Genomic DNA, 21,498 nt, shown 5'->3' on the forward strand with positions numbered 1-21,498 from the left:
CAGGGTGAGGAAATTATCCTATTAGATCAGATAGGAAGACTTGTTAAAAAAATCTATGAGACATGGAAAGCCAAAACACTGCGGCAAAAAATGGCCTACATGAAGGATCTTTGTGAGTGAGATCCCAGTGGAAAGAAGGGACCATCAAAGAAGGAGGTACCTTTCTCTGAAGGGAGGAGAGAACTTCCACTTTGCTTATGGCCCTGTCTAAATACTGACAAAGTCTGTGGACTCAAAAGGCTTCCATAGCCTTGGCAGCTCATGACAAGAGCCTCGGGTGATCACTGACGTCATAAATAAGAGTGTAAATTATTAAATCAACAACAAGAGTCACTGTGCACATGCTCTCCATGGAGGACCTCTGTTCTTAATGTGTTGTACTATGAGAATTAACGGTAAGACTAGTCTTCAAACAGGACTTTATACTTTGTGTGTCTGTGTGGGTGCAAACTGTTGAAATCTTTACTTAGTATAGGGTTGATCTTCTGTATATAAAGATAATTAAAAATGAATCTTAATGAAGAATGGGATGGGAGAGGGAGTAGGAGGTGGGATTGGAGTGGGGGTGGGAGGGCGGGTATGGGGAGAAGAACTGCTATATTCCAAAAGCTGTACCTATGAAATTTTTATATTTATTAAATAAAAGCTTTCTAAAAAAAAAAAAAAGGCAAAGCCATGAAGGGATGCCGTGCTGGCATTTTATATGGGCGCCAGTTCAAGTCCCGGTTGCTCTTCTTCCAGTCCAGCTCTCTGCTGTGGCCTGGGAGTGCAGTGGAGGATGGCTCAAGTCTTTGAGCCCTGCACCCGCATGGGAGACCAGGATAAGTACCTGGCTCCTGGCTTCAGATCAGCATGGTGCGCCGGCCGCGGCGGCCATTGGAGGGTGAACCAACAGCAAAGGAAGACCTTTCTCTCTGTCTCTCTCTCTCTCTCACTGTCCACTCTGCCTGTCAAAAAAACAAACAACCAAAAACCAAGTGATGCTGAGAGTGAGGAAGTTCAACAGGATCCAGGAGAGACACGTAGGTCGCCTCAGAGGGTTGACAGCACTAGGTGTCTTCAGATGGAAATGGGATACCAATGAACAGTTAAAGTAGGACTTATTATTTGGGAGAAAGGGATGAAACACTAGCCACATGCTGTTGGCTTGAAGTCAGGTTCATGGCCATCCATCCACCTAGCAGGACCTTGGGGCACTGTGGGGGTGATTGAAGGTGTGGAGATCAGGACCCACAAAGGAGAGGGGTAGCAGTGGTTTACCGTCTTGCCAGCTTTGTTCTCCCTTGCTGAGCTCCTACATAGGCAGCTGCAGGCAGAGGCAGCCATCGGCTACCCTTGGCAGGGAAGAAGGCAGGCGGATGCTATAAACCTGATCCTTAGCCACAGAGGGGAGCTTCAGGCAGGTGAGCATTCGGACCCCACTCCTACCTTGCCCATGGTACACTGTTCTCAGTTACAGACATTCTGGAGGGAACGTTCTGGAAGCCAGGGGCAGCAGGAAGTCAGAAAGAACATGGACTTTGGTACAAGTGCAAGTTACCCAGGTTGACTGATGTTGAATGGTTTTAAGTTAATTAACTGGAATTTCTACTCCTTGCTTGTGAGAATGGCCCCGAGGCTACCTCCCTAATTTACAGGGATTTGATGTATTCTGATCAATTTTGGAACCAAAAGGCACAATCTGGATGCTCAACCAAAGGGGATAGGGAAGGCTGGGGACTTGCTGGGGAGCCCAGTGCATCCTGGTAGGAGTTGGTGTCATGTGCCCCCAGCCCTCCCATGCTGCTGCCCAAGCACCAAATCTCAGCCGGGGCCCAGGGTGAATGGGACGGCTGCTGGGGTCGCCGAGCCACTCCGCCAGCCCACTGTGGACTCCAAATGGAACTGCAGAGTGGCTAACACCTCTTCTCTCTTAATTGAGAAAGGGGGAGAGAGAGAGAGAGAGAGAGAGAGAGAGAGGGAGAGAGAGAGGGAGAGAGAGAGATCCTATCTTCTAGTTCACAGCCTAAACGCCTAGGATTCAGGAACTCAATCCTATCCAGGTCTCCTATGTGGGTGCAGGGTCCCTAATTCTTGAGCCATCACCTGCAGCCTCCCAGGGCATGCATCAGCAGGAAGCTAGAATTGGAAGCAGAGCCAGGATTCTGATACCCTGCTATGGTCTGTGGGCATCCCAAGTAGCATCTTAACGACTGTGTCAAGTGGCTACTCCTATAGAAGGCATTTCCCCCGCAATCCTCTTAGGAACAGGGAGAGAGAGAGAGAGAGAGAGAGAGAGAGAACCCCATCAGTGAATGCTGGGTATTTTCATAGTTTCCAACCGATTCATGAACTGGCACTGGGACAAGGGGACACTCTGGGCTGACGGATTGTCATTGGGGACAGGGGCCATGCTAACTCCATGCCGCCTCCGTCTCGCTGGGTTTTTACAGCAGCCTGTAGAGTAGAGGATACGATGCCCATTTCAACAGAGCAAGCAGGAAGCCTGGGGCCACACCCAGCTCCTTCCCAGCTCCCTCCGCTCCCCAGTGCACCCAGAGACAGCAGCCCCAGGATGGCTACTGAGCCCGCCCACTACTTCTGCTCTGCCACATGTGGCCTCCTGGCACACGGCACGACTCCACAGCCTGCAGGATCTAGGCTGGTCGCTCAGGGCACTACCCTGCAAGGGCCCGGCACCCCTTAGCCAGGTGTGGGTCTACCCTCTGCCTAGAAACCACAGCTTCAGCGTACAGCCCCTCTCCCTCCTTCTCTCCGACTTGCTGTGCCTTTAACAACACCCCTGCTGTTATTTAGGGCCTGCCGGCATGGGAAACCCAGCACAGCAGCAAGGCCTCTCCGCAAAGCCCTACCCTCTCTTTCTCTGGACACCCACCCAGTCACAGTGCTTGGGCTTGGTGCTTGCCAGCCATCTATTTTTCAAAGCCAAAAGGCAAAGTTGGGGTGGCGATTGGCTCAGGGGTTAAGAGGCTGATTGGGATCCCTGCAGTCCATATCAGAGTGCCTAGGTTCTCTTCTGATTCCAGCTGCCTGCTCATGCACACCCTGAGGGGATGTGCTACACACATGGGAGACCCAGATGGACTTCCTAGCTCTTGACCTCAGCCTGGTCCAGCTCCTGCTATTCTAAGCATTTGGAGGACTGAACCAAGGAATGGAAGATCCCTGTCTCTGCCTTTCATATAAATAAAAAAATAAATTTAATTAAAAAAAAAAAAAAACTAAGTGGCCAGCAAGAAGGTGAGAATAAGTGCGAGGTGACAAGTCTGGGAATATCAACTCTGGCAGACCATTGACCATGCCTCCTAAGCGACCGCATAGCGAGTGGAAGTGAGGAAGGCTGTTTAAAACACTTTGTTCTTTTTCAGCCTGTAGCATATGCTGACCACATGGTAGATATCAAGCCTTTTACTCGATTTATGAATGAATAATTGACATGCCTGAGCGGAGGGAAAAGATGGCTGAACAGTTCTTGTTCTCACGGTGGTTGGTGCGTGAATACCAGCGGGCGCGTGGGAGAACCAACGTGGCAGGAGCGTGGGCGTGGACGCTAAGAACGCAAGCCCGGCTCTGGTGCCTACAGCCGTGCGATGCTGACCGAGCTGCTCTGCTCGGTCTCTCTGCGCCTCTCCTCTGGCTGCAAGGAGATGGCCCCCGGCCCTGCAGAGCCGCTGTGATCCATGAGTGAAAAGATTTGTAAAAGTGCCGGGCGGGCCAGCGCCGCGGCTCACTAGGCTAATCCTCCGCCTTGCGGCGCCGGCACACCGGGTTCTAGTCCCGGTCAGGGCACCGGATTCTGTCCGGTTGCCCCTCTTCCAGGCCAGCTCTCTGCTGTGGCCAGGAAGTGCAGTGGAGGATGGCCCAAGTGCTTGGGCCCTGCACCCCATGGGAGACCAGGATAAGTACCTGGCTCCTGCCATCAGATCAGCGCGGTGTGCCAGCAGCAGCGTGCCAGCCGCGGCAGCCATTGGAGGGTGAACCAACGGCAAGAAGGAAGACCTTTCTCTCTGTCTCTCTCTCACTGTCCACTCTTCCTGTCAAAAAAACAAAGAAGTGCTGGGCCCAGAGCGAGTGTTGCGCTAAAGACAGTTCTTGGCAATCAGAGAGGTGGGGAGGGAAAGGAAGGGAAGGGGCGAGGTGGGGGGGGGGGATGCGTGTCCCGTGGCGCCCCCACCCCTAGGGTCTTCCCTGTCCTGATGGAGGCGTCCGAGCGCCCCACTTAGGTCACCGATGTGTCTGGTGTCTGGAAGTGGCGACCGCAGCCATGGGCTGGGCGGCAGCGGGGCGGGGCAGTTTGGGGCAGGGGCTGGAGGGTGGGTGAGCACGGAGGTGGGGGCGGGAGGCGAGGGGAGGGACACTGCCGCTGAACCGTTGCTTTATTTCAAGCTTGCGAGACCTCCAAACAGCTCTTCCTGCGAGTCCCCCAGCACGAGGGCGGAGGCGCCCGCCCGGACCAGGTGTTTCCTCTCTTTGACTATGGATGGACAGCGTGGGGCCGCGGAGGAAGGAAATGAAGGCCGAGAGAGATTCCTTAGCGAGGAACCCATCCTTTGCTACCTGGGCTCGGCCGCCTTGGAGTGCCTGCTCCCGGAAGTCCTAGCAAGCATCCGATGGCCCAAGTTAGGGTCAAGGCAAACCAGGGGCAGCAGCACCGGAAGACCCATTTCCTGCAGGGGCCCCTTGGGAGGGACCCTGGGTGTGGTTGGAAGCTTCTGCCCAGTTCAGTGACGAAGAACTCAGGAAGGGCAGCATAATAATAGCTCTCCGTGTCATCTGTAGCTTGGAGAACTGCAGCAGCTTTAACCTCCACCAACCACCAGGATCTCTGTGGGCATCAGTTTTTGGTGCGGCACCAAAAGGTTCATGAGAAAATGGAATTAAAAGATAACACAGGGCGAGCATTTGACACAGCAGTTAAGAGCCAGCTTGAGACATCTGCATCCCACATCAAGGGCCTGGCTCGGCTTTCAATTCCGGCTTCCTGCTAACGTGCACCCTGAGAGGCGGCAGGTGATGGCTCAAGCAGTTGGGTCCCTGTCACCCACGTGGCAGAGCCAGATGGAGTTTCCAGCTTTGGGCTTCAGCCGGGTCCGGCCACAACTGGTGCAGACACATGGGGGAGTACACCAGTGGATGAGGGATGTCTGTCTAGCTCTCCATCCGTCGGTCTCTCTGCTTTTCAAATAAATGCAGTAAATGCGTACAGATTTCTCAGAGATGATGCGCATTTCCCACGGACTCTTTGAGGGCCCCTGGTACGTGTCTGATGACTTCCTTCGCTCACTGCGAGGACTTCGTGATTCATAATTGTCATCGAGAGAGCCTTCCAAATGTGCCGGCTCAGCAAGACGGAGCTCCCCTTGGGGTATCAGCAGCGCCGGGGATGTTGGCTGCAGGCAGGGAAAGTACCAAAGGGCCCTTCCACCTGCTGCACCCACGGAGGGACCTCAGCTGTGGGGACAGGTGCGCCTCGCCCCAGATCACTCTGAAATCCTCGCGGCTGCTCCGTAAGCACTTCTGGACGGGTCTGAGAGAAACAAGCGGGGCTGAGCCCGTCCCGCTGCAGGGATTCATTTCAAGGACGTGGGTTTCATCTCCCTCCCTGTGAAAAGTCTCTGTTCTCGCCCACGTGGCTGCGAGGCCCCAGGCGAATCCAGCAGTGGGTCGAGCAGAGCTGGGTGCACATTTGTTTTTTCTTGGTAGTCGGCCCAGTTTCTGTTTCTAAAGGCTGAGGGGGCCGCTCTGCCCAGTGGGGTGGGGGTGGGGGCGGCTCTTCCACGCTGCTGGGGGTGGGGCAGCTTGCTCCAGCCGGGAGCCCCTGCCTCGGAGGGCCCGACGACACTTCCCGTCACCACGTGCTGTGCCAGGAAAGCCCTTCATCACCGCAGCAGTCCTGGGAGGAGGCAGGGGTACTGTCACCTCCACTTATAGACCAACCCGGGGAGGCTGACAGCTGCCCGGAGCTGGGACATCGGACATCACGATGCTCACGACGGGCACGGAGGGCCCACTGAGGCAGGACCTGACAGGACAGCAGTGAGCTTCTCTCCTAAGGGAAAGCCTCTGGGAAGCTGGCAGGCGGTGGACTTCAGCTCTGCTGGGTGGGCTACCGTCCCACCCAGGGCTGACCCTGCAGCCCAGGCCAGGAGAAGAGCTGGAGCAGCGGGGCACAGAGCAGGACCTGGGAATGCGTGCGTGTGTGTGAGTGTGTGAGAGTGTATGAGAGTGTGTATGTGACAGAGTGTATGTGTGACAGAGTGTGTGTGTGAGTGTGTTGTGTGTATGTGTGTGAGTGTGTGAGAGTGCGTGAGAGTGTGTATGTGACAGAGTGTGTGTGTGACAGTGTGTGTGTTGTGTGAGAGTGTGCATGTGTGTGTGCATGTGTGTGTGCATGTGTGTTGTGTGAGTGTGTGTGCATGTGTGTGAGTGTTGTGTGTGCATGTGTGTATGTGTGTGAGTGTGTACATGTGTGTGCGTGTGTGTGTTGTGTGAGTGGGTATGTGGGTGAGACTGTGTGTGCATGTGTGTGTGTATGTGACAGAGTGTGTGTGACAGTGTGTGAGTGTTGTGTGTGAGTGTGCATGTGTATATGTGTGAGTGTGTGTACATGTGTGTGTTGTGTGAGTGTGTGTGAGTGTGTGTGAGAGAGTGTGTGTGTGTGAGTGTGTGTGTGTGAGAGTGTGTGTGAGAGAGAGAGAGGGAGAGATGAAGGCTGGGGGGAGGGAGGCAGTATTGCTTTTCTATGAATCAGTCTCTTTCTTTTCTTTCTTTTTTCAGCAAACCACAGACCAGCTACACATTCTTTGGCAGTTTCCTGAGAATGAACTTTAGATTGTTGAGGAGGGGGGAACATGAGAAGAGTAAGGGGTGGGGGGAGAAGTGAGACAGAAAGTAGCCGCTCCCGCCTGCCCGCGCACACACACACAGGCACACACACACACACACACGCACGCACGCACGCGCTCCACACATGACTCCTGGCAATAAGGAAGTGAGACTAGATCTTTTTCATGAATGGGCTTAACTCAGCCTCGCTGCGCTTCCGCTCTCCCATTCAGACTTCACCTTCTGACCATCCCAGGCAGCTGGCTGCCGGCCCAGGGGCCAGGACTCTGAGCTCGCCCCGCTGACCACAGGCCACTGTGTGCTCACAAGCATCTTCTTTTCTCACTGCGATGTTTGCAGACAGCAGGTTTGCGGGGCCCTGACCCCTGGGTGTGCCCCGCCCCGCCATGGTCGGGAGAGGGGGCGGGCCCTTACATCGGGCAGTGCACACAGAGGAAGCCGCTCTGGGAACGTAGCCCGAGGGCCCGCTCTCCGTGATGCCAAGGCCCACCTGACCTGGATGGCGCAAGTGATCGTCACCATTTGGGAGGAGACACTTCAGGGTGTGTCCTGGGGCCGAGGGGGCATTTCACCATGGCGTGTGGCCTGGCAGGGGCCCAGGGTTTCATTGTGGATGGGAGCAGGGTGGGGGAGAGGTAGCAGAAGAAAGCCCCGTCCCTCGAGCCTGAAGGTCCCCAGAGGTGCGTCGAGGCAGGCATTCTGGGGTCTGTCCCAGGGAAGCCTCGCCAGCAGGGTTGCTACAGCTACTGAGTGAGCTACAGCCAAAGACTGGGCTCCCCCGGCTGACTCACCCGGATCATGGGAAGGCCCCGTCCCCTCCAGGTGCCTGCTAATGGCCTGGGAAAGCAGCGGAAGACAGAAGACGACTCAAGCACTTGAGTCCCTGTCACCCACAGGGGAGACTTCAATCGAGTTCCAGGTACCTGGCCCAGCTCTGGCCATTGCAGCCGCCTGGGGAGTGAACCAGCAGATGGACGATCTCCCCCCGCCCCTCTGTCTCTGTCTTTCCCTTTCTCTCTGTACATCCGCCTTTCAAATAAAGAAAGAAATCTTAAGAAAAGAACCTGATTTGTGGCTCCAAGCGGGCAGAAGGCAGTGGGAGGTGGCCAGGGAGGCCGGACCAGGAGGCCAGAGGAGGCAGGGGAGTAGAGTAGAAGGTGTGGGGGGAGGTAGAGACCCCCGGGGTGGGGTAAAGGCTCCTTCCTCTTCATCTCCCTCCTGTCCTGCAGCCCCGTCTGGTGGAAGCTCAAGGGGACAGCAGAGAAAGGGACACCACTTCCTGTCCCCACCCTGCACCCAGACTCCCCCACTCAACCTCCCGGGTTCCAGGGGATCCCCGAACACCCTTGTCTTGGGATGCTCAGGCCCAGAGCTGGAGGTGTGGACGAGGTGACCCTCAGCGTGCTTCCCCACTTCCGGGCCCGGGCTCCTTCTCTCCCCACGGCTGGGGAGCTGCATTCCGTTCCCCACAGCTGCTCAGCTGCCGGGTCCAGCTCTGGGCACTGGGAACCGACTCGGAAATACCAGTGGGCTTTGTTCGGGCCGATTACTCACGGTGAAGGAATGACATCCATTCCACTGGGCTTTCTAGGAACTTGCCTGCAGCTGGAGGGGTCCCTGTCCCTAGGTCCCCTCTCCCGGACAGACGGGCTGCTAGCCAGAGGCCTGGCGCTGGGGAGGGGACAGGTGGCTGGCAGAGCCCACAGGTGGAGCCCAGTAGAGATCCGTGTGCTTCTCCCTTTAGTAAGAGGGGCTCTGGTCCTGTCCCCTGGGATATCTGGGGGCAGCCTCTCCCTGCTCTGCCTCCCCCACCCTCTCCTGGAGCCAGGGAGAGAGCCGAACCCTTGCATAACAACAGCATCAGAGGAATCAGACTGGGACAGCAGCGGGGCAGGGGCATGGAGGGAGTGCCCGTGGGGCTAAGGCGTCCCCAGAGTGAAGGCTGCCGCTGCCCCGATGCTCACGTGCCCAGCACCCGCCCTGCTCCCGCAGGCTGAGGCTCCTGTGACTCCCGCCCTACACACGGGTGCAAGGCTGGTGTCCTCCTCCAAGTTAGCACCATTTGCAAATGGCAGTGCTGGGAGTCAAGTTCTGCCCCCACGACGGAGCATGGAGACTTGGCAGTTAGCCTTGATTTTCTGCTTGTCCTTTATTAGCTCAACGTGGAGGAGAACCAGAAACTAAGCATTCCTTGTGGGTAAAAGCCATGTCTGATTATTTTAAGCAGCAACTGGAGTGTGGTGAGATGGTGGGAGCTGTGGCTACCTGCAGAGGGCCCTGAGGCATGGGCAGCAGAAGGGACCCTCAGGCACCTCCCCAGGACTGTGGACTTGCTTCTTCTCCACTGTTCCTTCCAGGCTTGGGAGGCGGGTGAGGGGCTGAAGGCAGGGCCACAGGAAAGCCGAGCCGTCAGATCCCTCCTACCCCCTCAGTAGCGCTCGTAGCTCCTACCTGTGGCTACAACTCTTGGAAGACTTCTAGTCTGAGCCAGGCTCACCAGTGACCTCGAGAACTTAATCCGCTTCCTCCACCTTAGGGTTGACCTACACGCATCGTATGAGTGGCCAAGTCCATGCCCTCTGCCTTCAGCTGTCGGACGCTGCGGGCGGCATCCCGTGCATCCGCTCGGGCAGCTGTGCTGAGAGCTGACGGGCCCGGGGTGGTCTCTGCGCCCGCCAGCTGCTGCAGAGGCAGCCCGGGCGGCTTCGCCAGCTTCCTGTGCTCCGCAGCTGTTCCAAGCACCCCGGGAACAATGGTTGGTTCCCACCACAAGCATGTGTCCAGACCCATCTTCCTTCATGCAGAAAATCATCTCAGGGTGTCTTAGCAGTTAGCCTAAATGTGCCCTCTGGGATATGAAACGCCATCACGAAGTCCCTAAACGGCTGCAAGTACTCCGTAAGCGTCAGCTCCTCTGATTATGAATATGGGATCGCGTGGAATGAGGAGGTTAAAGTGACGATGCTATCCCAACGCTTCCCAGGCCAGATCAGGTTCCCTGTCCTCCAGGAACATCCTTCTAGGGTGTGCATTAGCAGAAAGCTGGACTCGGGGCAGAGCCGGGTCCTGAACCCAGGCACTCTGCGACGGGACGTGGGCCACCCAGGCGGCATCTTGACCACCAGGCCGGATGGCCACCAGCACTGCTTTTCTTGCTGCGTTGGTGCACACCTCTCCTATCTAAATCTCGCTGAAATGTGGTTTTTCCTCCTCCCCTGAATGGCTGGAAGCTAAGCTCCCAGAGGCCAGAACCTGTACCTCAGTTGGAGGGATCTTGAAACCCAAACCTACTCCTCAAGTAAGGACGGGGTCGCGTCTGTCCCAGGCACTACATGGTCAGGGGACTGTGGTCATTGTCAGCATCGTAGCATCGCCGAGGGCTTACATAGGCCTCCTACACCCTGGGCTGTGGGACGTGGCCCAGCGCGCCCAGTGCAGACCAAAGCAGTGCGTGGTATTGGTGTAGCTGAGTTCCTCTAGACAGAAAATACACAATGATGACACGAGGTGGGCAGGATTGTCCAGCTCTTCCGGGCCCCTGTGGGGCCACGTCCAGTGTGTGCTCCTTCCTTGGCCCAAACGTCATTAGGCTGCACCTTGACGGTGCGTGAGCCCACTTTCTACACCCTAGCGAGTGCTTAACCAAGGAGCAGAGCACAGCCATAGCTGCCCTTCAACTTGACCGCAGACACAGGGCTACTCTGAAGTGTTTGTGGAATTAAAAGGTAAGTTTCTTTCACTGCACAAAACCTTTGAAACCCATGCGTGCGAGAAGTCTTCCGCGAGTTCATGGAAATTCAGATCTTGAAAATCTGGGCAAGGATTTCAAGGTTATTCTGCACCACATTCAACTTGTCTTGTAATTCCAATTTCCAGGATTAGCCGGAGCTGTACTGACTCTGGGCCCTTTGCTCTCCCCGCCCTCTTGCTTTGTCCTTAGCCAGATCTGTGTGAACCATATGTCCCCACTTCACTCTTTGGGGCCCTGAGGGTAATTACCCGGCTGAGAGTTTTTCTCCGTGGATGTCTGCACCTTGCTTGGCTTTGCCTCTCTGGCTGCACAGCCTTCTTTTCACTGGCTGTGGCTTCCCACGCCTTTCTCTTGAGGCGAAGGGCAGGCCAGTGCTGCAGGTGGGCGCTCGCTCAGGGTCATGGCTGGGCCAGGCCCAGCTGCCACTGATGGTGGAAGGATGTACGGGAACCCCAGGCTCACCCTCTGGCTCCAAGCTGCCCCGTGCGGGGTTGAACACCTCACTGAGGGTTCTGATTGGACATGACAGCAGCTGGGGGGGGGGGGGTCAGGCAGTGGAGACCACACCTGCTCCCCAGGCCAGCCAGTCTTTTGTCTTCACCTGGCAACTCCATCCCGGCCTCCCCCTTGGATGTCAAGAACTCAGTTCCTTGTCTTCCTTGCTGCCTCCCAGGGTCTGCATCCCGAGGAAGCTGGAGAGAAGAGAGCTGGGGACCCAGACACTTCCGTGTAAGGCACAGGTGTCCCAGCCTGCATCTTGACTGCTAAGCCCACCAGGCCCCATCGTGGCTGAAGATGGTTTTAAAAAATCTTTACTTGCAATGATTGTTGCCCTCCTCTGCCTCCTCCTCCCCCTTTTCCAGTCCCTCCTCTCCCTCTTCCCCTCCTGTAATCCGATCTCCTGTAATGCCTAGGAGCTGCCGGCCCTCCAGGCATTCTTGCTGGATGAATGACTCTTAGGGTGTGTGTGTGTGTGTGTGTGTGTGTGTGTGTGTGTGTGTGTTGGGGGGACCTTTAAGACCCCTGAATCTGGTCGGTCTCCTGGGTGGACACACCTTCCCCGTGTGCCCCAGCAGGGGAACTGGCTGGCTCCCAGGACAGCCTCGCCAGAGTCCTCCTGCGACAGTTGTGGGATGAGTCTCAAGTCCTCTCACCAGCCCGGCTGTCTGGGAATAACTCCCCCTTGTCTGTGCCCCCTCATTTCTCAGGCTTCCTAGAAATGAAGAAAGTCCTGGCCCAAGCTGACCCACCAGCATCAGTGTAACTGCCAAGGAAATCACCCAGAGTCTTCAAAAGGACCCCGGAAGACACACTGCCTCTCAACCCCATCCGCGTGGACAAGCCTCCGATCTGGACTGGCACTCAGCCGAGACGCAAGGAGCTTTCTGCAGTCTTCAGCAAACCTGTGAGGAACCTGTCCTCCATCGCGGGCAGATTGATCTTTCCCAGTCTACCTTTCCTTCTCTTTCTCTTCTTTTTTAAAAAGGCTAATCAGAGAAAACGTATGATATTTGTCTTTTTTGTCTAAGCATAATGATCTCCATCCAGTTGCATCCATTCTGTTGCAGATGTCAGCATTTCATTCTATTTCATGGCTGAGTAGCACTCCATGGTGTGTCCACGTCACATTTTCTTTATCCGGTCATCAGTGGACGGACATCTGGGTTGATTCCGTATCTTGGCTATTGTGAAGTGAGCTGCTGTAAACATGGGGTACAGATCACTCTTCTTGCTGATTTCATTTCCCTTGGGTATGTTCCCAGGAGTGGGGTGGTGGGGTCACATGGAAGATTTTGACCATAGGATGTGTTTTCAGCTGTACTAGGGGAATAAGTTGTTGTTGTTGTTTTTTATGAGAGAGAGGGAGACACACACATACACACACACATACAGAGAGAGAGGAGAGAGATATTCCATGTACTGGTTTACTTCCCAAATGGCCACAATGGCCAGAACTGGGCCTATCCCAAGCCAGGAGCCAGGAGCTTCTTCCAGGTCTCCCACGTGGGTGCAGGGGCCCAAGCACCTGGGCCATCCTTCTGCTGCTTTCCCAGGCCATAGCAGAGAGCTGGATCAGACGTGGAGCAGCGAGGACTTGAACTGGCGCCCATGCAGGATGCCGGTGCTGCAGGTGGCGGCCTTACTTGCTGTGCTACAATGTCAGCTCCCAGAATAAGTTTTAATGACTTATTACACAGGCATGGTGACCACAGTTAATAATGATGTGTATGCCAAATTGCTTCAAAATGGATTTTTAATGTCCTCGCCACAGACACAAAATAATTAGCTGGTGAGGTGATGGGTCTACCATTTGATTCATTACAAGGCATATATTAATTACTGAAATTATTATTGATATATACACAATTATTATTTGTCCATTAAAAACAAATTAATAAGAAAAGAAGAAGGCTGTAACTCAGGTGCCTGGTCCTCCTGCCATTCCAGAGCGCGCGCGCACACACACACACACACACACACGATGTTCTCCCTGTGTAAGCCCCAATGCTTGGCAGCTCTTCCTTTTAGAGCTCACTGATCTTTTGCTACGCCTTGTCTCCTGAGTTAATACACCAAATTAGTTCCTGCTAAAGTGTTAATGACTAACCCCCATTTCCCTTCTTGCCTGCCAGTTGCCCTCTCCCACAAAAGGTTGAATACTTAGGAATTCTGGACATAACTGGCAGGTCTATGAGGGAGCAGGTGGAGGTCTCACCCAGGGCTCTCCAGTTCACACTGTGTGGGCAGCGCCCCAGTCCACCAACCAAGCCTACAAATAGATCTGGAAGAAAGAAGGGCATCTCCCTGAGCGGTCAGTTAATCTGAAGACCGCCATCTACTGGCAGATGGTATCTAACGGCCCTATCGGTGTGCTCTTGCCACTGCACAGTTTCCTGATTGGATTGCCTCAGTGATGAGAACCAGGCTTCTCCACTGTTCCCTTGCTCCAGTCTCCTTTCTTTATCATCCCTTCGTGACTTTGATATCTTAACATAGTCAGCCTTTCACAGAGCCATTCATCTGGAAGACATCTTTGGAGGATACAACTGTGGTGAGCCATTAACACTTTAGTATGAATTAACGCATTTGCCTTCCATTAGTCCAGAAGCAGAGTGGGAATTCCGAGAAGACAAATCCCTCTCTCATCTTCCCTCTTTCTTTCTGCTCTCATTGGCTGTGGAAGTCTGGCTCAAAACACGGTCTTAGCTGTGAGAGGAAAGGGCTGAAGAACATTTCACTGTCAGTCCATGGCTACCACTTAGTCCATCGACTCTCATGCGTGCCCTTCTTGGAATCTCTAACACAAACGCATTCGCGGGAAATCCTACCAGCCTTCAGGACCCCGTATTTCCACTCCCCTTCGCTACTGTGTCAGTTTCCTCCTTCCTTTCCAACGAATGTAAATGTCTTCGCCCGCCATATCCTTAGGCGCATGGTGTGTTGGCTTCGTGGTACCCGACTGGCCTCTCGTTGCTCTTGACTTCCTGGAGTTGCTTTAGCTTCTCTGTCCCAGAAACATCTTGGCGCTGGGTGAGTTTCAGCACTGAAACGTGAGTAGACACTTACAATGGTTAGGGCTTAAACTGGTGACAGGCGGGCAAGGTCTCTGTGAAGTTCAGTGGACATTCACCTGCCTGCCGGAAGGGAGTTCTAGAACACCGGTTTGCCAACTGGAGTGCGAGCGTCTCCCTAAAGGGATGGAAAGACTCTCTGAGGGATGCACAGGCCTGGATGTCTCCAAGGGAATCAATTTCTAGATCCTCAATTCCACATCTACCCTTTTCTCTTTTTAAAAAAGATTTTTTTTCTTTCTTTAAAAGGCAGAGTTAAAGAGAGAGAGACAGAGAGAGATCTTTCATCCATTTGTTCACTCCCCAAATGGCTCCAACAGCCAGCAGTAGGTCTAGTAAAAGCCAGGAGCTCCTTCTGGGTCTCCCACATGGGTGCAGGGGCCCAAGCACTTGGGCCATCTTCTGCTGCTTTCCCAGGTGCATTAGCAGGGAGCTGGATCAGAAGTGGAGCAGCTGGATTCAAAACTGGCACCCATACAGGATGCCGGCACTGCAGGAGACAGCTTAACCAACTGTGCCACAACCTCGGCCTCCACACTTCTCCTTGTCTACTCTTGGCAATGAACCTGCAGTTGAGACATTGGGTTGTTTTTCTGGTCTTGCCTGCCCTTTCTCTATGGTGCTTTCCCCATTTCACCAAAAGGAAAAATTTAACTCCTCCCCATCACAAACCATACCCTGGTTGCACTGATCCAAGCGTACAAACCTTCATGGCGTCAAATAAAGGACAGCTGAAAATATGAAGGCAACAGAAATCCCTAAAGCTTTCTCCCTCTCCCTGCCTTGTATCTATTTCTGCTGCGGAAAAAGCATGGCGCTGGAAACAGGGGGCACCCATCTGGTGGATGCTTTGGACTCAGATATGGTGTATGGTGCGGCAGTAACAGGATGATGCTTTTTGAGGATTCGCCCCATCCTTCTCCCACTGATGATCAAAGAACTTACTGCCAGCGTGCAAATACCAGCAAAGCAAAGTGAATACCAGTAAGAGGTAGGGGAGGTGACGGTGCATCTGGGGGAGGGCAGACTTTCTTCTGCCCAGGGCAATTTGATTATCTATAACATCACTCTTGGGCCATACAAAATGATCCACTTAACAATTAGCCTGCTATAGATTTATTGAATTTTGAGTTCTGCCTGTGGCTGCCTTGGCCGGCCAGGTCCCAACATTCCCCACCCCTGACGGGTAATAATTTCACGATGTATTTCAGTGCTCTGCTTCTGTATCAAATTCTGCTCGTCTGTCACCTTGGTGTTAGAATTCAGACGGTTAGTCCTGGGGACGTGTATTACCCCAGGGATTTGGACCAGAAAACGAAGGCTGAGCATGTGGGGCATCAGAGACGAAGCACACTTGGAAGGACTGAGGAAGGGGGACTTGGCTTCGACAGGGAGGCTGAGCGGTGATGCCCTTCCTAAATCAAATGTGCTGAATCTGCAGCATATGGTAATATGAAATTAGCGCATAAAAAGATTTTGGGAAAAGTGCACTGGATGAGCATTATTTTAGTTTCTCTAGGCCTTTCGGAGACTGCCAAATTAGAAGCTGCCTCTGAGAGGGTAACAGAGATCATTAATAATCGTTTGCAAGTCGTGGTGAAGTATTTTAGGTGCTGGCTAGACACAGAGAAACTTAGTGACCATGAATACTGGTAATACATGTTGGAGAGTCAGATGTTTTCCAATTCTTTGCTTTCAACGATATCAGAGGAGGACTTCATCAGGTTGTCAGCTGATAGATTATTAAAAATAATTCTTGATGATAGAGCAGTATGTTATTTTTGGCACAGAACTTGGACAGGGTTCAGAGAGTTAAATCATATTGCTATAATAAAACTTCATCCCAACTTATTCTATGTGAACAAAATTTCCCAGCATGACTTTGTGATAAAAATGAAAAGTAAGACTAGAAGGGAGGCTCTCTCCTAATTCTTTTTTTTAAAGGTTTATTTATTTATTTGAGAGGGAGTTACAGAGAGAGGTGGGGACAGAGACAGACAGAGAGGTCTTCCATCCGTTGGTTCACTACCCAAAAGGCCACAACGGCCAGAGCTGTGCCGATCCGAAGCCAGGAGCCAGGAGCCACTTTTGAGTCTCCCACATGGGTACAGAGGCCACCCTCTGGTGCTTTCTCAGGCCCCTTAGCAGGGAGCTGGATGGATCAGAAGTGGAGCATCAGGGACCCAAACTGTAGCCTCTATGGGATGCTGGTGCTGCACGCCAGGGCTTTAACCCAGTGTGGCAAGGTGCCGGCCTCTCTTGTCTGATTCTAACAACAAGTAATATCAGACATGAATGTATAAATTAATTAAAAATAAAGGCATTAGGGGGCCGGTACCATGTTGTAGCAATTAAAGCTTCCACCTGCAGTGCCAGCATCCTCTATGGGCACTGGTTCAAGTCCCAGCTGCTCCACTTCCGATTCAGCTCTCTGCTAATGCGCCTGGGAAAGCAGTGAAAGACGGTCCAAGTGCTTGGGCCCCTGAAACTGCGTGGGAGACCCGGAAAAAGCTCCTGGCTCCTGGCTCCTGGCTTCAGATCAGCTCTAATAGCCATTTGGGGAGTGAACAAGCAGATGGAAGATTCTCTCTCTCTGCCTCTGTCTCTCTGTAAATTTGCCTTTCAAATAAATACATAAATCTTTTTTCAAAAAAGGCAGTATCAATTCCATCAATAGACACATTTTTAACAAGCGTTCATTGGGCCTGGCACTCTGTGCAGTGTTGAAGACACGGCCAGGATGCCCACATGCGATACTGCAGCGCCTGGGTTTGAGCCCGGGCTTGGTTTCTGACTCCAGCTTCTTGCCACCCATGTGGGAGACCTGGGTTGAATTTGGGGCTCCTGGCTCTGGCCTGGGTTGGCCCCAGCTCTTGTAGGCATCGGGGGAGTGGACCAATAGATGGGAAATCTCTCTATCTGTCTTTGTCTCTCTTTCTCCACCTCATTGCCTTTCAAAGACCAACAAATTTTAAAAAGTTATTTCTTAATTGAACTTTTTATTTTGAAAAAATTATGGAATCACATGCAAGCTGTAAGAAACAACACCGAGATCCTGTGTGCCCTTCACCGAATGGTGACATCTTGCAGCACTATCAAACACTGTCCTAGCCAGGATATCGCTATTGCTACAAAACAATGCTCTAACCACAGGCTCTTTTATTTGTTTGATAGGCAGAGGGAGGGAAAGAGGGAGGGAGGAGGAGGGTCAGGGAGAGAGAGAGAGAAATAATAAGAGAGAGAAGGAATCTCCCATCTGCTGGTTCAATCCCCCAAATGCTTGCAACAGCTGGAGCCAGGAACCAGGAACTCCATCCGGGACTCCCACAAGGGTGGCAGGGACCTGAGTAGTTGAACCATCACCTGCCTCCCATTAGCACGTTAGCAAGAGGCTGGATTAGAAGTGGAGGCTGGAATCAGTCCCGGACACTCCGTGTTGGAGTTAAGCCCCAGCTTCCTGAGAGAAGAGCAGCTACATAAACTGCTTGGAGTTCTTCTTTATGGGAGATTTCCTGTTTTTTTTTTTTTTTAATTTTAAATTAATAAACATATTTTGGGGAGCTCTCTTCTCTCTCCCCAGGAGTCGCCTCCATCATTAAAGTCTTGCATTCCTGTAGTACATGGACTATATCATGAATCCATACTGCTGTATTAACTAAACTGTCAATTATTTATATTATTAGTCATGTTACTAACCAAGTTTATACATTAGTAACTAAATATAGACACATTGTTAACTAAAATCCATAGTCTACCTTAGGGTTCACTATTCCTCTTTTACAGTTCTATGGGGTTTTTTATGTTTATTTATTTGAAACACAGAGTGACAGAGCAAGAGAGAGAGAGAGAGAGAGAGGGAGGGAATCTTCCCCTGGCTGGTTCACTCCCCAAATGGCCACAACAACCAGGTCTGGTCCAGGCTAAAGCCAGGAGCCAGGAACTCGATCCGGGTCTCCTACATGAGTGCAGGGGCCCAAGCACTTGGAGCATCTTCTGCTGTCTTTCCAGGTGCATTAGCCGGGAGCCGGAAGCAGAGCAGCTGGGCTTGACCTGGAGCTCTGATGGGGGAGGGTGGCATTGCAGGCTGCGACTTAACCAGCTGCGCCGCCACGCGGGCCCGGTCCGCCACGCTGGGCCCGGTTCTACGGGCTCTGACAAATGCTTCCATTATAGAGTGTCAGAGGAGAAGACAATGTTCAAATACACCACACGGAATTACTTCACTGCCCTACACATCCTCTACTCTCTAGTGATACCTTCCTCCACCTTGGCCCCAGGCAACGGGTATTTTTTAAAGATTCTCGTTTTCTAGAACGTCATCGTGTTGGCATCACATGGGATGCAGCTCTTTTTAGGCTAGTGTCTTTCATACAGCAGTAGGCTTTCGAGCTGCGTCCCTGTCTTGTCATAGCTTGGTAGCTTATTGCTTTTCATCACTGCATGTTTTATCGTGTGTATAGACCACTGTTTGTTTATCCATCTATTGAAGGATATTTTGGTAGCTTCCAGGTTTAGACAGCTAGGAATAAAGCTTCTAGAAACATTTGTGTGCGGGGTTTTGTGTGGACACAAGTTCTCAAGTCCTTTGGATAAACACCAAGGCTTGTGACTGCTGGGTAATGTGGTTGAGACTATGCTTAGCTTCGTAAGAAGTGTTGGGTGGGCTCTCCCATGCTGCACGCCCACCAGCAACGAATCAGAGTTCCTATGGTTTGCCTCCTCCTCACGACTTGCTCTTATCCATGTGTTGGGCTTTAGTTATTATTCTAATGAATATGCAGAAGTATCACCTATTTAAATTCATAGTTCCCTAAGATGCTGAGTTTCTTTCCTGCCCTTACCTGCAGTGTGTGTCGTCTTTGGTAAGATTTATGTTCAGATCTTTTGACCACTTTTTAATTGGATTATTTGTTTTCTTTTTTTTTTAAGATTTATTTATTTATTAGAAAGTCAGAGTTACACAGAGAGAGGAGATGCAGCAAGAGAGAGAGAGAGAGGTCTTCCATCCATTGGTTCACTCCCCAGTTGGCCACAATGGCCAGAGCTGTGCTGATCCGAAGCCAGGAGCCAGGAGATTCTTCCAGGTCTCCCATGCGGGTGCAGGGGCCCAAGCACTTGGGCCATCTTCTACTGCTTTCCCAGGCCATAGCATAGAGCTGGTTGGGAAGTGGAGCAGCTGAGTGTTGACCAGTGCCCATATGGGATGCTGGCACTGCAGGCCAGGGCATTAACCCGCTGTGCCATAGCCTGGCCCCAAATTATTTATTTTCTTATCATTGCTTTTTTGGAGTTCTTTGTATATTTTGTGTACAGATCCTCTACCAGATATGTATTTTGCAAGATTTTTTCCCAGTCTGGAGTTTGTCTTTTCATTCTTTTAACAGTATTTTTCAAAGAATAGTTTTTAGTTTAGTTTAGTGATTTTTAAAAAAGATTTATTTATTTATTTGAAAGTCAGAGTTAAGAGAGGGAGAGGCAGAGAAAGAGAGAGGTCTGCCATCCACTGGTTCACTCCCTAAATGGCCGCAACGGCCTGTGCGGGACCAGTCCAAAACCAGGAGCCAGGAGTTTCTTCCAGGTCTCCCATGCGGGTGCAAGGAACCAAGGACCTGGGCCATCCTTCACTGCTTTCTCAGGCACATCAGCAGGGAGCTGGATTGGAAGTGGAGCAGCTGGGGCTTGAACCAGTGTTCACATAAGATGCAGGTGCTGCAGGCTGCAGCTTTAACTGCTATGCCACGGTACTGGCCCCAGCTTTCAGTTTTAATGAAGTTCGACATCAGATTTCCCTTTCAGGAATCGTGCTTTTGTGTTACTGCCAGGGCCAGTGCTGTAGTGTAGCAGGTTAAGCTGCCTCTTGAGATGCCAGCATCCCATATGAGCCCCTGTTTGAGCCCTGGCTGCTCTACTTCCTATCCAGCTTCCTGCTACTGCTCCTGGGAAAGCAGAGGTAATGACCCAAGTGCATGGCCCCCTGCCACCCACGTGGATGACCTGGATGAAGCTTCAGGCTCCTGGTTTCAATCTGGCCTAGCTCCAGTCATTGAGGTCATTTGGGGAGTGAACCAGCAATGGAAGAGTTCTGTCTCTCTGTCTCTCCCTCTCTAACCGCAACTCTGCCTTTCAAATAAATAAATAACTTTAAATATAAATATATTTGAAAAATGTTATTACCAAACTCAAGGTCATCTGGCTTTTCTCCCATGTTGTCTTCTAGAAGCTGTAAAGGCTAACTTTCTATACTTAAGTCCATGATCCATTATGAATCAGGTTTGTGCAAGGGGTAAGCTCTGTCATTCTTCTCTCCCCCACCTCTCCCCCTGCATTTGAATATCCAGTTGTTCTCAGCACTATTTGTTGAAAACACTGTCTTGTTCCCCACAAAGTCATCTCATGTTCTTTGTCAAAGATCCAATGACTGTATCCGTGTGGGTCTATTTTTGAGGTCTGTGTCCCATTGATCAGTTTGTCTGTTTTTTTCATCAATACTTCACCATCTTGATTACTACAGTTTTCCAGTGAATCTTGAAGTTTAGTGTTGGTTCTCCAACCCTGAGCTGCTTCTTTTTAATCTTGTGTTGGATACCAGGATGTTTTGCCTTCCCATGTAAACTTTAGAGCCAATTTGTTGATACACACAAAATAACTTGTTACTATGTTACGATATCGAGTCTTCCTATTCATGAACATAGACCATCTCTCCACCTTTTTAAATCTTGGGTTCCTTTCATCAGAGTTTTAGTTTTCCTCAAGGAGCTCTTCTTTTTTAAAGATGTAGTTATTTTACTTGAAAGTCAGAGTTACACAGAGAGAGAAGGAGAGGCAGAGAGAGAGAGAGAGAGAGAGAGAGAGAGAAAGGTCTTCCATCTGCTGGTTCACTCCACAGATGGCTGCCACGGCGGGAGCTGTACCAGTCCGAAGCCAGGAGCCAGGAGATTCTTCCAGGTCTCCCATGCGGGTGCAGGGACCCAAGGACTTGGGCTATCTTCTACTGCTTTCCCAGGCCATAGCAGAGAGCTGGATCAGAAGAGGAGCAGCCGGGACTAAATTGGCGCCCATATGGGATGCCGGTGCTTCAGGCCAGGGCATTAACCTGCTGCAACACAGCACTGGCCCCCTCAAGGAGCTCTTGTACACATTTTGTAAGATTTATACCTGGCCGGCGCCGCAGCTCTCTAGGCTAATCCTCCGCCTTGCAGCGCTAGCACACCGGGTTCTAGTCCCGGTCGGGGAGCCGGATTCTGTCCTGGTTGCCCCTCTTCCAGGCCAGCTCTCTGCTGTGGCCAGGGAAGTGCCAGGGAAATGCAGTGGAGGATGGCCCAAGTGCTT

General features: G+C 52.1%; 1 long non-coding RNA gene across 3 annotated transcripts in view; it reads right to left on the reverse strand.

Annotated features, from left to right (window-relative positions):
- Positions 1–1,226: 1,226 nt before the first annotated feature.
- LOC103348999 (uncharacterized) overlaps positions 1,227–21,498 on the reverse strand; it is a 71,500-nt gene continuing 51,228 nt past the window's right edge. For 2 of the 3 annotated variants that reach the window (XR_016212972.1, XR_007921041.3), the window contains one exon: positions 12,834–14,141. This is a non-coding gene — a long non-coding RNA (uncharacterized LOC103348999). Of the gene's footprint in view, positions 5,894–12,833; positions 14,142–21,498 lie in introns of those variants that run through there. The other variant, XR_016212974.1, reaches the window with a different exon arrangement.

The sequence above is a fragment of the Oryctolagus cuniculus genome, chromosome 9, assembly GCF_051225735.1.
Source record: "Oryctolagus cuniculus isolate XC-2025 breed Fujian yellow rabbit chromosome 9, ASM5122573v1, whole genome shotgun sequence".
Lineage (NCBI taxonomy): Eukaryota > Metazoa > Chordata > Mammalia > Lagomorpha > Leporidae > Oryctolagus > Oryctolagus cuniculus.